The sequence below is a fragment of the Nicotiana tomentosiformis genome, chromosome 10 (genome assembly GCF_000390325.3).
Source record: "Nicotiana tomentosiformis chromosome 10, ASM39032v3, whole genome shotgun sequence".
NCBI classification, from domain to species: Eukaryota; Viridiplantae; Streptophyta; class Magnoliopsida; order Solanales; family Solanaceae; genus Nicotiana; species Nicotiana tomentosiformis.
Window position 1 is genome coordinate 50855503 of NC_090821.1, and position 12801 is coordinate 50868303.

Below are 12801 nucleotides of genomic sequence, written 5' to 3' on the forward strand. Positions count from 1 at the left end.
AGAACGACGGAACCCTTTTCCCGATTTTGGAAACTAGCAGCCGCACCCCTCGTCTCTCTCTCAAATCACCTTTCTCTTTGCCAAGCGCCGGAATCCGGCGAGTCAGCAGCCACCGGTGACTGCTGCTCGTTCCCCTGTTCCCCCCTCTCTCTTCCCTTTCCCTCTATTGCTGTCTCGTCCAAACCCAAGAGAAAACAAGCCATCAGCCGCCTACTCCCCTAACTCCTCTCAATAGAAGAACGCTAAATCAGAAAGAAAAGGTTCAAAGCTGATTTTTAATTTCTTTCAGCTGGTACATATTCTCTGAGACTTCTAAAGCTGGTCCGAGTTGAAGAGCTGCTATATTTCGGTTATTTTCATCCTGTTGTAGCTGTGCGTAGGAGCTTTAAACTTTATCGGTCTTATTCTGCTGCCTTTTGTTCCTGCTGTTAGGTATGTTAATTATTTCCTCTGTAATTCTCAACTATGTATGAATGAATGCCTAAATAGTTTGTTGAATCCATGTCTAATTTTGGTGTATTCATTGTGATTGGCTACTAGATCTTTGTCATTTAATTGCTTTGTTAAGTTTTTAAATCTGAATATTTAAGTTGAATCTCTTCAAATGTTGTGGTGCTGGGCGTGCCCTCACAGAATTTCTTTACATTTTTTTATTTAAGTTTGAGTGGCAGAACTTCATTTCAATGATTAGGATTATCACTTAATAATGCTATTTGTTTAATTGAAGTTGGATTATGGAAATACTCACCCGTTATAAAAAGGATTATTGTGGCAAAGTTTGAATGTTAATATATAAGATGTTGCGGACTATAATTTGGTAAACAGATGTTTGACAATATGCCACGCTATTGAATGCGATCCCAATCTAGTATTTTAGCTACTTTGGCTCATGATTCTCGAATAACTGTAATTGAACGTTCAAAGTTCTGATTTGATATATTGTTTCATTTATGTACGTAATTTCCTTTGAATAAATTGAGTGATTTAAAAATACTAAAAGTGATGAACAAGCCAAAAGAATTCTACTAGTCCACTCTTCCATAACTAATTTATTACACTTTTCTGTAACTACTCCATAATTCATGGCCTTGCAATAATCTCAAATTTAGGAAATGAACAACCATGAACATCGTAGCTTGCTTTAGGCACGATTAATAAATCATCGTGGTCATGGGTACGGTTCCCGTGGCATGGTCACGATACCTAAACCCCAACTCGAGTGTGCGTTTCACGTGACTCGACCATAACTTCAAACAATAATAAAAAATTAACATGTTGTAAATCGCGGGTGCGTTTCACGTGGCGCGATTCGCAATGTGTACTAAAACAAATGAGTGCGCGATATCGCGACTTGTTCAAATAAATTTCATAAATATTAAAAAGCGGTAAAAGACAAAAATGCACAATAGGTTTAAAACATGTAATAAATCAGATAATTATGCCAAGTATTAATTGTTAAGCGACCGTGCTAAAATCACGGAACTCGGGAGTGCCTCACACCTTTTTCCCAGGTTAACATAATTCCTTACCCGGTCTTCTGTGTTCGCAGACCATTAATAAGAGTCAATTTTCCTCGATTTGGGATTCTAAAATAAATCAGTGACTTGGGACACCATAAATTATTCCAAGTGGCGACTCTGAATAAATAAAATAATCTCATTTCGATTAATGTCTCTTTAATTGGAAAAACTCCCTATCCCCTACCCCCTATCGGGAAAAAGGAGGTGTGACAACTATCACGACCCAAAATCCATTAAAGGTCGTGATGGCACCGGACACCGCTGTCAGGCAAACCAATAATACATACTTAATTTGTTTCTCATTTTAATATTTTAAAATCATAGTTTCCTCCCATTAAATAGTATAAGATGGAATTTATAGAGTAAACAATAATATTTTTAACAATTTCAATACAGAACAACCCATAATCACCCTAAAACTCGGTGTCACAAGTGCACGGGCATCGACTAAGAAGTAAAAATAAAGTACAATATCTGTCAGGAATATAACTTAGACAGGAAAAATACAAATAACTCTGAAGGAGACTCTGCTGGCTGCGGATTGTAACCTGAAATGCAGCTCGAGGCAAGTCCCCGCATCATCCGTGCCTCCGTGCTCAAAGGACCACCGGACATAAAAGTACCTGAACAAAAATGTGCAGCAAGTGTAGTATGAGTACGTAAATCCACGTGTACCCAGTAAGTATCTAGCCTAACCACGGAGAAGTAGTGACTAGGGGTCGACATCGACACTCACTAGTGGTCCAATAATATCAGGTATAATAAGGAGGTGGGCAAATATGAGGCAAAATAAATAAATGAAACAAACAAGTGTAAATATGTGGTAAATTTATCCTCCTTACAATAAACTCAAGCTCTTAATTAGCAAATTCCTCCTCAACCGGAGCATATATGTGTGTGTAATGGATCTCACCAAATAGGTTATTATAATTCGAATCAGGGGAAATTTTACATATACCCTGGTTTCTTGCCAAATATTATGCACGATTCCATGAGGATATTCTATAGAAATGCCGAGGCATACGGCCCGATCCAACATAAATATTAAATTGTGCACTACCGAGAGTTGAACGGCCCGAACCATAGATACATCTATTAAACTGCGAGGCGAACGACTCGCTCCCATGAGAGTGTGGTACATAAATTCCTGCCGAGGCGAACGGCCCGATCCCATACGAGTGAAATACATAATCTTGCATAGGCGAATGGCCCGCTCCCATGAGAGTAGTAGAAATTTACCCCGCTCGCGGAATATATTTGCTACGTGGTTGCACATAGATTTCTCAAATTATTATTATCATGATATTCTTTAATTCTTTTCAAAATACGAAATTCAAATGAAATCTTTCAAGTCCCAAAATTCTCAATTTCAACTCTTTTCAAGGCATTTAATAAGCATACTCAATCTCAATTCCTTTCAAGGTAAACAATAAACAAAATCAAATAACAGTATCAACAAAGTATGGTGTAAACCAAAAACTACCCGAACAAAGGCATAATTAGTAGCTACGTATGGACTTTCGTCATCTCGCGCGTACGTAGCCCTCCCCTCCCCCCTCCCCGCGCAAATAGAAGCACACATTAATATACAACACCTAGGGGTAATTTCCCCCTCACAGAATTAGACAGGAGATTTACCTCGCTCCGGAGTTCCATAGCCGGCTCCCAAGCCTTTCCAAAAACTCAAATCGATGCCCAACACTCCCAAAACCAGTCAATAAATGAGTAAATCCATAAATATATATACTCTAATACTCGTTATAATCCAATTTTCAACTTTGTTCGAAAAGTTGATTAAACTACCCTCGGGCCCACGTGTCCGAATTTCGAAAATTTTCGAAGATAACCAGTACCCATAACCTCACGAACTCAAATATATAATTTATTTTCAATTTCATGCCCAAATTCATGGTCAAAATCCAAAAATACCAATTCTAGGTTTTCTATCAAAAATCCCACAATTTCTACCAATTTTCATGCTTGAATCCATATAAAAACCATGTATTTAACTCAAAATAGGTGGGGATAACTTACCTCATGAAGGATGACAAAATCGCACTCCAAAATCGCCCCCAAGGCTAGCTCCAATGAGAGAAAAGAGGTGAAATGAGCCAAAACCCGATTTGGCTAACTTATGTATTCTGCCCAGGCGACCTTCGCACTTGCGCTCACTGGGCCTCTTCTGCGGTTCCGTATGTGCGGCAAAAAGTTCCGCTTCTGCGGAGGTCCCCCAGCTGCCCAGCCCGCTTCTGTGCTAAGTCCCCCGCACATGCGCATTCGCTCCTACGCCAAAACGTCCGGACCAGCGGACTGCCAGTCCCCCACACCCTTTTCGTTTCTGCGACCTTCTGGCCGCTTTTGCCTCTCCGCACCTGCGGCTAAAACCTCGCAAGTGCGGTTACATAAGAAGACAGATACTTCAGCACTCCTCCAAGCCCAAACTCGATCCGTTTACGATCCGGAATTCACCCGAGACCCTCGGGACCTCAACCAAATATACAAACACGTCCCAAAACACATTACGAATATAGTCGAGGCCTCAACTCACGCAAAACAACATTGAAACTACGAATCACCCTTCAATTCAAACTTAATGAACTTTAAAATTTGAAACTTCTACCTTCGATGCAGAAACCTATCAAATCACGTCCGATTGACCTCAAATTTTGCATACATGTCATAATTGGCATTACGCACCTATTCGAACTTCCGGAATCGGAATCCGACCCCGATATCTAAAATTTCACTCCCAGTCAAACTTCTCAAAAATCTTCAAATTTTCAACTTTCGCCAAATGACCTCGAAATGACCTACGGACCTCCAAATCCATATCCGGACGCGCTCCCAATATTAGAATCATCATACGGATCTATTCCCACACTTGGAATCCCAAACATACGTTGATAATATTGAAATGCACTTCTAACTCAAACTTATGAAATTCTTCTAAAATTCCAACTTCCATAATAGGTGTCGAAACGCTCCCGAGTCATCCAAAACCCGATCTGGACATACGCCCAAGTCCAAAATCATCATACGAACCTGTTGGAACCTTCAAATCCCGATTCTGAGGTCGTTTACTCAAAAATTACACTTTAGTCAATTCCTCCAACTTAAGGCTTCCGAAATTAGAATTGTTTTTCCAAATCACCTCCGAACTTCTCGAAATTAAATTCCGACCATGCGTACAAGTCATAATACCTGAAGTGAAGCTGCTCATGGCCTCAAACCGCTGAACGACGCGCTAGAGCTCAAAACAACCGGTCGGATCGTTACAACTACCTACCAATAATTCAAAATTAAATTTATATTAAATAAAATAAAAGTTAATATGTTATATAAACTTTAATAGTCAAAGAAAGAGAAGCGGAGAAATTAGAGTGGAAACAGTTGCAACTTGAATTCGGAACGGTTTCAAATTGATAAGGAATTAACCCAAATTCAAGTAGGAAGAAGTTTAGTTGAATCTGGAGTTCGAAATATTTGGTGAAATTAATCCAATATGGATTATCTCTTTGAATGAATTTAGCCTTGTAAAGGCATAATAGTCGATCAATATTTTGGGGATATTTTTGTTGTTAAATATTTAACGTGAAACATTCATGTGCTTCTATAATAATATAGATATAGATATATATATATATATATATATATATATATATATAATCTTAATAAAACAAATGGGGCCACAACTTTTGGATAATGTAACAATCTAAGGATAAAATTTACACACACAAAAAAGGATTTTCGTGTGGTAACGACTATTGATCAGATATATATATATATGGATAAATTCATCATAGATGTTAATAATCTGGCTTGAATTTTGGAAATCATTTTATGGAATATGTTATGATATGACCCGAAAATCTCGCTGTATAACCTAAATTGATATTTTCACAGGGGTGGAGCAAGGGGCTTCATGTGTTTACTGTTACGATCCAAAATTCACTATAGGTCGTGATGGCGCCTAACGCTTCCGTCAAGCAAGTCAATAATGATTGATCAATTTAATTACTCATTTTATTACTTTCAAAATCATAAGTTTTAACAAGAAATAAAATTTATATTTTAAAATCCACGAGAATGTACATAATTTGTAGTTTGTAAGAGAAATTAAAAGCAATGATAATATACAGAACCGTAAGCACCAACTAGTATATTCCAAAATCCGGTATCACAAGTGCATGAGCATTTACTAAGGAGTACAATAATAATACAACATTTGTCTAGAATATAAATGAGACAGGATAAAATAAATAGTACGATGGAGACTATGTGGACTACAATGCATAGTCTAGAATGCAGCTCACGTAAAGTCTCCTCAACAACAGCGCCTACGCGCCAAGATGATCACCAAATGAACCTGTCAGATCTTGCACATTTAGTGCAGAAATGCAGCATGAGTACATAAATCAATGCGTACCTAGTAACTATCTAGCATAACCCCGGAGAAGTCGTTACGAGGGGTCGACATCGACACTTACTAGAGGTCCAACAATATAATAAAACAATAAGCAGATGTGAAGCACACAACCATAATGGGATAAATTTGTAAGTTACCTAATCTTCCAAATATTTCTTTTAAAGTATGAATTTCTCGGTCTTGTATTCTACTTCATTAGCTCAGGTGTATCAAGTACCAATAAGAACCGGATAAGAAGCACCATGTAAAATGTTGAGTATCAGTGGAAAGATAATCTCGTGAATATTCGGACTATCAGCGATATAACACACGATTATGCTGAGGTCGTTCGGCCCGATCCAGAATAATATGTACACTGCCGAGGGTTGAGCGGCATAAACCATAGATGTATCTATTATACTGCAGAGGCGTTCGGCCCTCTCCACAAGAAAGGAAGGAAGTTATCGAGTTACGAGACATGCTTACAATACAGTACATGAGCACAAAAGTGAATATAATCTTTACCGTTTCTCAAATAACTAGCCAACAACTCAAGGTGATAAGGCTCGGCCTAGTATACATATATTTATTTATAAATCAATTTCAATTATAAGTTCAAATAATTAAGCCAGCAGAATGAGTTCAAATAATTCAATTATTACATGATAAGGTCCTAAGTCTACCCGGACATAAACATGCTTTAGCTACGTACAAACTCTTGTCACCTCGTGGGTATGTAGTACCCACAACTAGTATCACATAGCAATTACATCACCTAGGGGTAGTTTCCCCCTCATAAGGTTAGACAGGAGACATACCTTGCTCTGAAGTTTCATATCCGACTCCAACGCCTCTCTAATTCATCAATTCAAGCCAAACGATCCGAAACTAGTCAAACAATGCGCAATTCAATCAAAATATTTTCTTATGCTTACAATTTAATAATTTATAACAATTTTCAGCCCCACTCGAAAAGTCAATAAAGTCAACCCTCGGGCTCACGTGCCCGGATTGCTAAATTGTATGAAGATAAAATTTACCTATAACAACATGAACTCAAATATATAATTTATTCCTAATTTCATGTCCAATTTAATGGTAAAAATTCAAAAATACCAATTTCTAGGTTTCTCTCAAAATCTCACAATTTCTACTAATTTCGATGTTTAAATCCACATATAATCCATGTATTTCACTAACATTATGTGGGAATTACTTACCTTGCAATGGCTGATAAAAATCTCTCCTTGAAGCTCTCCAAAAATCGCCCAAGCCAAAAGAGAATGAAAGCAAATGGGCCAAATCCCATATGAAAATCATGTCTGCCCAGCGCTGCCTCGCATCTGCGGTCCCCTGGTCTCTTCTGCGATGACTGCTTCTTCGGCTTCGATCTCGCACCTGCGAGAACCCAGGCCCAGTCGCCGGCCGCATCTGCGATGCTTGTTGCGCATCTACGCCCCCGCTTCTGCGCTGCCTCCACCGCAGGTGCGGTCAAACATCATCAAAACTATGAATCGACGATCGAAACCTTTTATTAAACTTTCAAACATTCAAACTTCGATGAACGCGTCTGATTCATACTTAAACATTCTTGAATGATGCCAAACTTTACGTATAAGTCACAAATCACGACACGAACCTATTCTAAGGCTCGGAATCCCAAACGGTCATCGATAACTCCAAAGTCCACCTCAAACAAAACTTAGAAAATTGTAAAACCTTCAAAATGCAAACTTTCTACAATAAGCGCTGAAATGCTCCCGGGTGACCCAATACTCAACCCGAACAAATGCCCAAGTCCGAAATCATCATACGAACATATTGGAACCTTTAAATCCCGATCCCAAGGTCGTTTACTTAAAAGCAAAACCTTAGTCTATTCTTCCAACTTAAATCTTCCGAAATTAGAATTTTCCATCTGAATCAACTCTGAACTTCCCGAAATTCGATTCCGACCACACGTACAAGTCGTAATACATGAAGTGAAGCTACTCAAGGCCTCAAATCGCCGAACGACGTACTAGAGCTCAAAGCGACCAGTCGGGTGGTTATATTCTTCCCAACTTAAACATACATTCGTCCTCGAACGTGCCAAGGCTGTTCCGAAGTTGTCCAAAATGACTGTTTAACATCTCGTGCGCCTACACATGCCACCACAACCCAGTTGAGCACATTAGCTTGAGCCAGACTGAAGCTCCTCCATTTTATTTAGTCAAAAAGACTTTGAACGAAATTCTAATCTCCGAATTTCTCTACAAGACCTGATTCTAACATTCGAACACCGTATCAATCACTACACACTGTACCAAAACATGATCATGCACCTGTGATAAAATCACACCATGCACCACATAAGTCGGTTGCCCATAATAACATCCTCCGACCACAATAGCTGGAATTTCACGAATCTGATGCCCGCAATACACCTCATAATGCATATGAGTCCTGTTCCAACTCTCGCAATACTGTCACGACGAAAGAGATATGTAAAAACTAATAACCACCTGCCGAATCAACAAATCATGGAGTCTCTCCTCCTGACAAGAGCCATTACCTCATTCTGAATTGAATAACGATATTTGCTCTTTAATATACCCTATATGACTCCGATCGCAATGATCATAGGTCCAATAACCTTGTCTCACCCAGTACAAGCTGCTCAGGAAATAAACTATCTCAAACACTGTCTAAGATTTCATATGATGCCATCAATACGCTAACAAGCTACAACTTGAATATGACACATAAGGAAGAACGAACTCTAGAAAAGAACTACCCAGCCCACATAACGAATAAAACGGTCTAACAGATGCTATGAACCTTTCTCAGAGAACGAGGAACAAAATACACAAGAATAGATATAAGGAATCGTACTCGACATCTCACTGTTATGGCATGCAACCCGATCAACACATGATACCGTTGCGGTGTACAACCTGATCTAAACAACATAATACCGCTGCGACGTGGAACCCGATTCAAATAATATACCCGTGGCGGCGTGCCACCCGATCCACACATAAAAGTAAATAAGGAAATACCCATCAGGCTATAATACTCATAGCTACGAAATACCTAAATATTGACCACTAGCACGCCAAGTGAAAAAATATAACCCTGGGGAGACGGATAGCGCTATACACTACAAAACCCAAGAACGACTAAGGTGCAATAAATGGCCTGTATCTCGAGAGACATCCTACTCAGATAATACCATAAGCTACACGGAATCACAATACATGTGCAAATAATCAAGTCGTCTCACAACCCACATGACACAATAGAGTTTTACATGGAACAATTGACGACGGGAATAACATACAATGCCCGAAGGCTCCTCCGTAAGGAATGATATGCCGAATAAACACATCTGATCTGATGTAGAGAACACATTCATATTAGACCCACCAACGGACCTCAAGCTGATTCTGATCATACCATACTAGGTTAATAACCTTTCAAGGGTCCACAATAACCCTATCCATGACACATAAGAATAACCATCAAATACAGAACAAACTCACACCATCCACAACCTAAGGAATAGAATGTTTCTCAAGCATAAACTCTCACATTAGCGACAATACCAGAATCTCCATACTTGGTTTCAATCCTTAACAATAAGGTGACTAACATGTCACACTTATACAAATTTCCCCATGGGATACGCTCCCACGACCTTCTTCACTAGGTAGCAAAGTCTGTACCTCCACACCACCAACCGTACTAATTCTGTAAAGCAAATCAAGAATCCGCAAATCAATATACAAAGCTTCTTACACAGGATATCTTTAACAGGTGACACTAAAGAAAATTCCAGCTTACTCTGAACATCTGAATTCTTCCCATGCTCATCTGAGCTCGTGACATTCTTATCAACACCGAACCGCAACCTTGATCCTCAACTTCTAGTTCCCATGTCGTTCATTGCACCTATCAAGCCGATATATGAGGGTACAAGAATTCATCATAACCCTTAAAATACTATTAGAATAAACACTTCATTGGCTAGAAACCTTTCACTTAACTCATTTCAGAAGAATCATTGCAACACGCAACTGAATTCCCAAACCACAAAAAATACAAACCTCAAGTCATGATCTAAACCGCCATAACTCCTCCGGAATCCATTTACATAACAAGGCCATTTGAATCAAATACCTCCCAAATCTATCATGTTATGGTGGCTGGCAAGCCCACACGTACTGCCACAAATCACCTGTATAACATTAACACGCCGAAGGAACTGATCATTGACTCAATCACGTTGATTCAAACCATTATCAACCGACCCAACTTCCTCCGATTCACTCTTGACCTACCTTAGAAATAATAATAATAACTCAATTCAAAAACATAACGAACTCAATCCGCACTCATCCCGAGTGACCCGAATCACGAGACCACATCATCTCAATGCCCATGAACCATATCATACCCTTCCCAAGCGCACAATAGCATCTCCAACCGGTACACCCATTCTATAAGACCTTCCGCAAATCCAAAGCTATTTCTCCCTTTCCTCTCATACTGCACTGTAGACCCGATGATAACATAGAACACTCCAAGACCCTTTCATAACCCACTGCAAAAACTCGATCCTTAACCACACAACGGACCCGAAATCCTTAGGCACTACACTTTAATTCTTGAACCCACTCTTTGACCTAGTCCCGAATATAACCAAACTCCAACTCTCTGCTAGCACATGAACACTCTCTCAAAGAAGCAATCGAATAAATTATATTTTCTTGTACATCACATCCACAAGAGGCATAAACTATGAGTCTTGCCAAAACCTGCACATGAATCGATAAGGCGAAATATAGCACACACTTATCAATTTCATTGCTCGAATTACCCCTGATATTTTCTTTTCTTAGTCATAATTGATCCACCAATGCACCGATAATCAGAAATCGCACAAGCAGACAACCACGCGATCCAATCGTAGACGGTGGGGCTCCCCCACTTAGCTTTAAGCTACAATTACATAAATCTAGAACTCGCAAAGATTCCTCCTTCTCATTTACCAGGATCTTGCACCTTTACCCCCACCAAATTTCTCAAAATCATTTGCTAAACATTTCATAAACATTCCGAATCATCAGCCACAATCACATATTCGATCTCTTACCGGGTAGCAAGTAGAATTCTTCGTAGAAGCTTCATCAAACTCTCGCATCTACTGACCTGCTTGCAGGATATAGCCCACATGTGGAATTTCCATACCGACATCTTCCAACAACGCTTCACTAGGCACAACTACCACAAAATCAGTAAACCCTCAGAATCCCATACTCGTCCGCCAGATGTAAAAGTCAGTTCATTCCCCATAGTCATCAACTAAAAGTCCGACAATACATTCTAAACTCGAAGTCACGTTTCACACCTCTTCATTTCCAGCAAACTCCCATTTGCTACAATCAAGCTTCCTCCGTCCAGCAGCCACCATCCCAAACGAAATGCATAGGCTCAATCATTATCCACCATGATTCATGAACATTCCGAATCATCATCCACAATCACATATTCGATCTCTTACCGGGTAGCAAGTAGAATTCTTCATAGAAGCTTCATCAAACTCTCGCATTTGCTGACCTGCTCGCAGGAGATAGCCCACATGTGGAATTTTCATACCGACATCTTTCAACAACACTTCACTAGGCACAACTACCACAAAAATCAGTAAACTCTCCAAAGCCCATACTCGTCCACCAGATGTAAAAGTCAATTCATTCCCCATAGTCATCAACTGAAAGTCCGACAATACATTCTAAACTCGAAGTCACGTTTCATTGTGTATTGTGTAAACACTGTGAACGATCTATGAAATACACGGGTGTATTGTATGGTATATGTGAATCCTATTAATAGTATATGAAACACATAAGTCTTTAATATGACATATGAACACTAAGGACGGTCTATGAAATGTATAGGTGTAAGATAAGAGAGGGATATGGACAGTCTAGTGAGACGCATTATTAACGCAGACATTTCATGCCATTTTCATTGGCCTTGTTTGAACATGTTGTTTCAATTACGTTATATTATGTATTCCACTCATAGTTCATATGACTCTTATTTGAATTACCATGATTTCATATGTTGTTCCGTTTGCCTTACATGTGAGTACTATTTCACATGTACTCACATCCCTTTTGCCGGGGGCGATTCATCTTTTAATGGATGCAGGTATACTTCTACATGATGATATGGATCTTTGGTAGGGTTCTTTTGTGCAGCAGATTATGGTGAGCCCGCTACAATTCCAGTGGGCATTCGAGTCTAGTTGGTTTTATGTACTTAGGTATCTATTGTCATAGAAGCTCCATGTACATTGTGGGTCATGTACGTAAGTTTTGAGTTTCGTCATGCATTTATATTCACAGATATTTATGAAGTTATGTAACCATCACGAGAGAAAAAGAAAAGAAAAACAAAATTATGGGCCATTGAGCCAAATGTATTCAATATGAAAGTCATGATCTAATTATGTTTTGATAAATCATGCATGAGTTATGATGAGAGATTGATGTAATGTAAGCTTGCTCGACTTGGTTTATTCGATTGAACGTCGGTCGCGCTCCTCGAGTTCGGGGCGAGACAGATGCGCCAGGAAAATATAAATGATTCTGTCACAACGCCCAAAGATGTGAAAAGAAAAATGAAGCAAAATGACAAAAATTCAGAGATGAGTTCATAAGAATATCTGTATAAATCTACAAAGAATACAGACCTAATTTTGTATATATTATAGTTCAAAAAGTCAAGCAGATCTCGGTTTTCACATGTCTGCATAGAAAAAAAAAAAAAATTTACTCAGGGTGCTTTGAAAAGTAGAATGACAGAAATTCAAAAATAAATTCAAAA

At 39.1% G+C, this 12801-nt stretch overlaps 1 long non-coding RNA gene across 1 annotated transcript; it reads left to right on the forward strand.

Moving 5' to 3' along the window:
- Positions 1-12436, forward strand: LOC138900564 (uncharacterized). Its single transcript, XR_011411662.1, has 2 exons — positions 1-432; positions 12124-12436. It is a non-coding gene; the product is annotated as an uncharacterized lncRNA (long non-coding RNA).
- Positions 12437-12801: the final 365 nt, after the last annotated feature.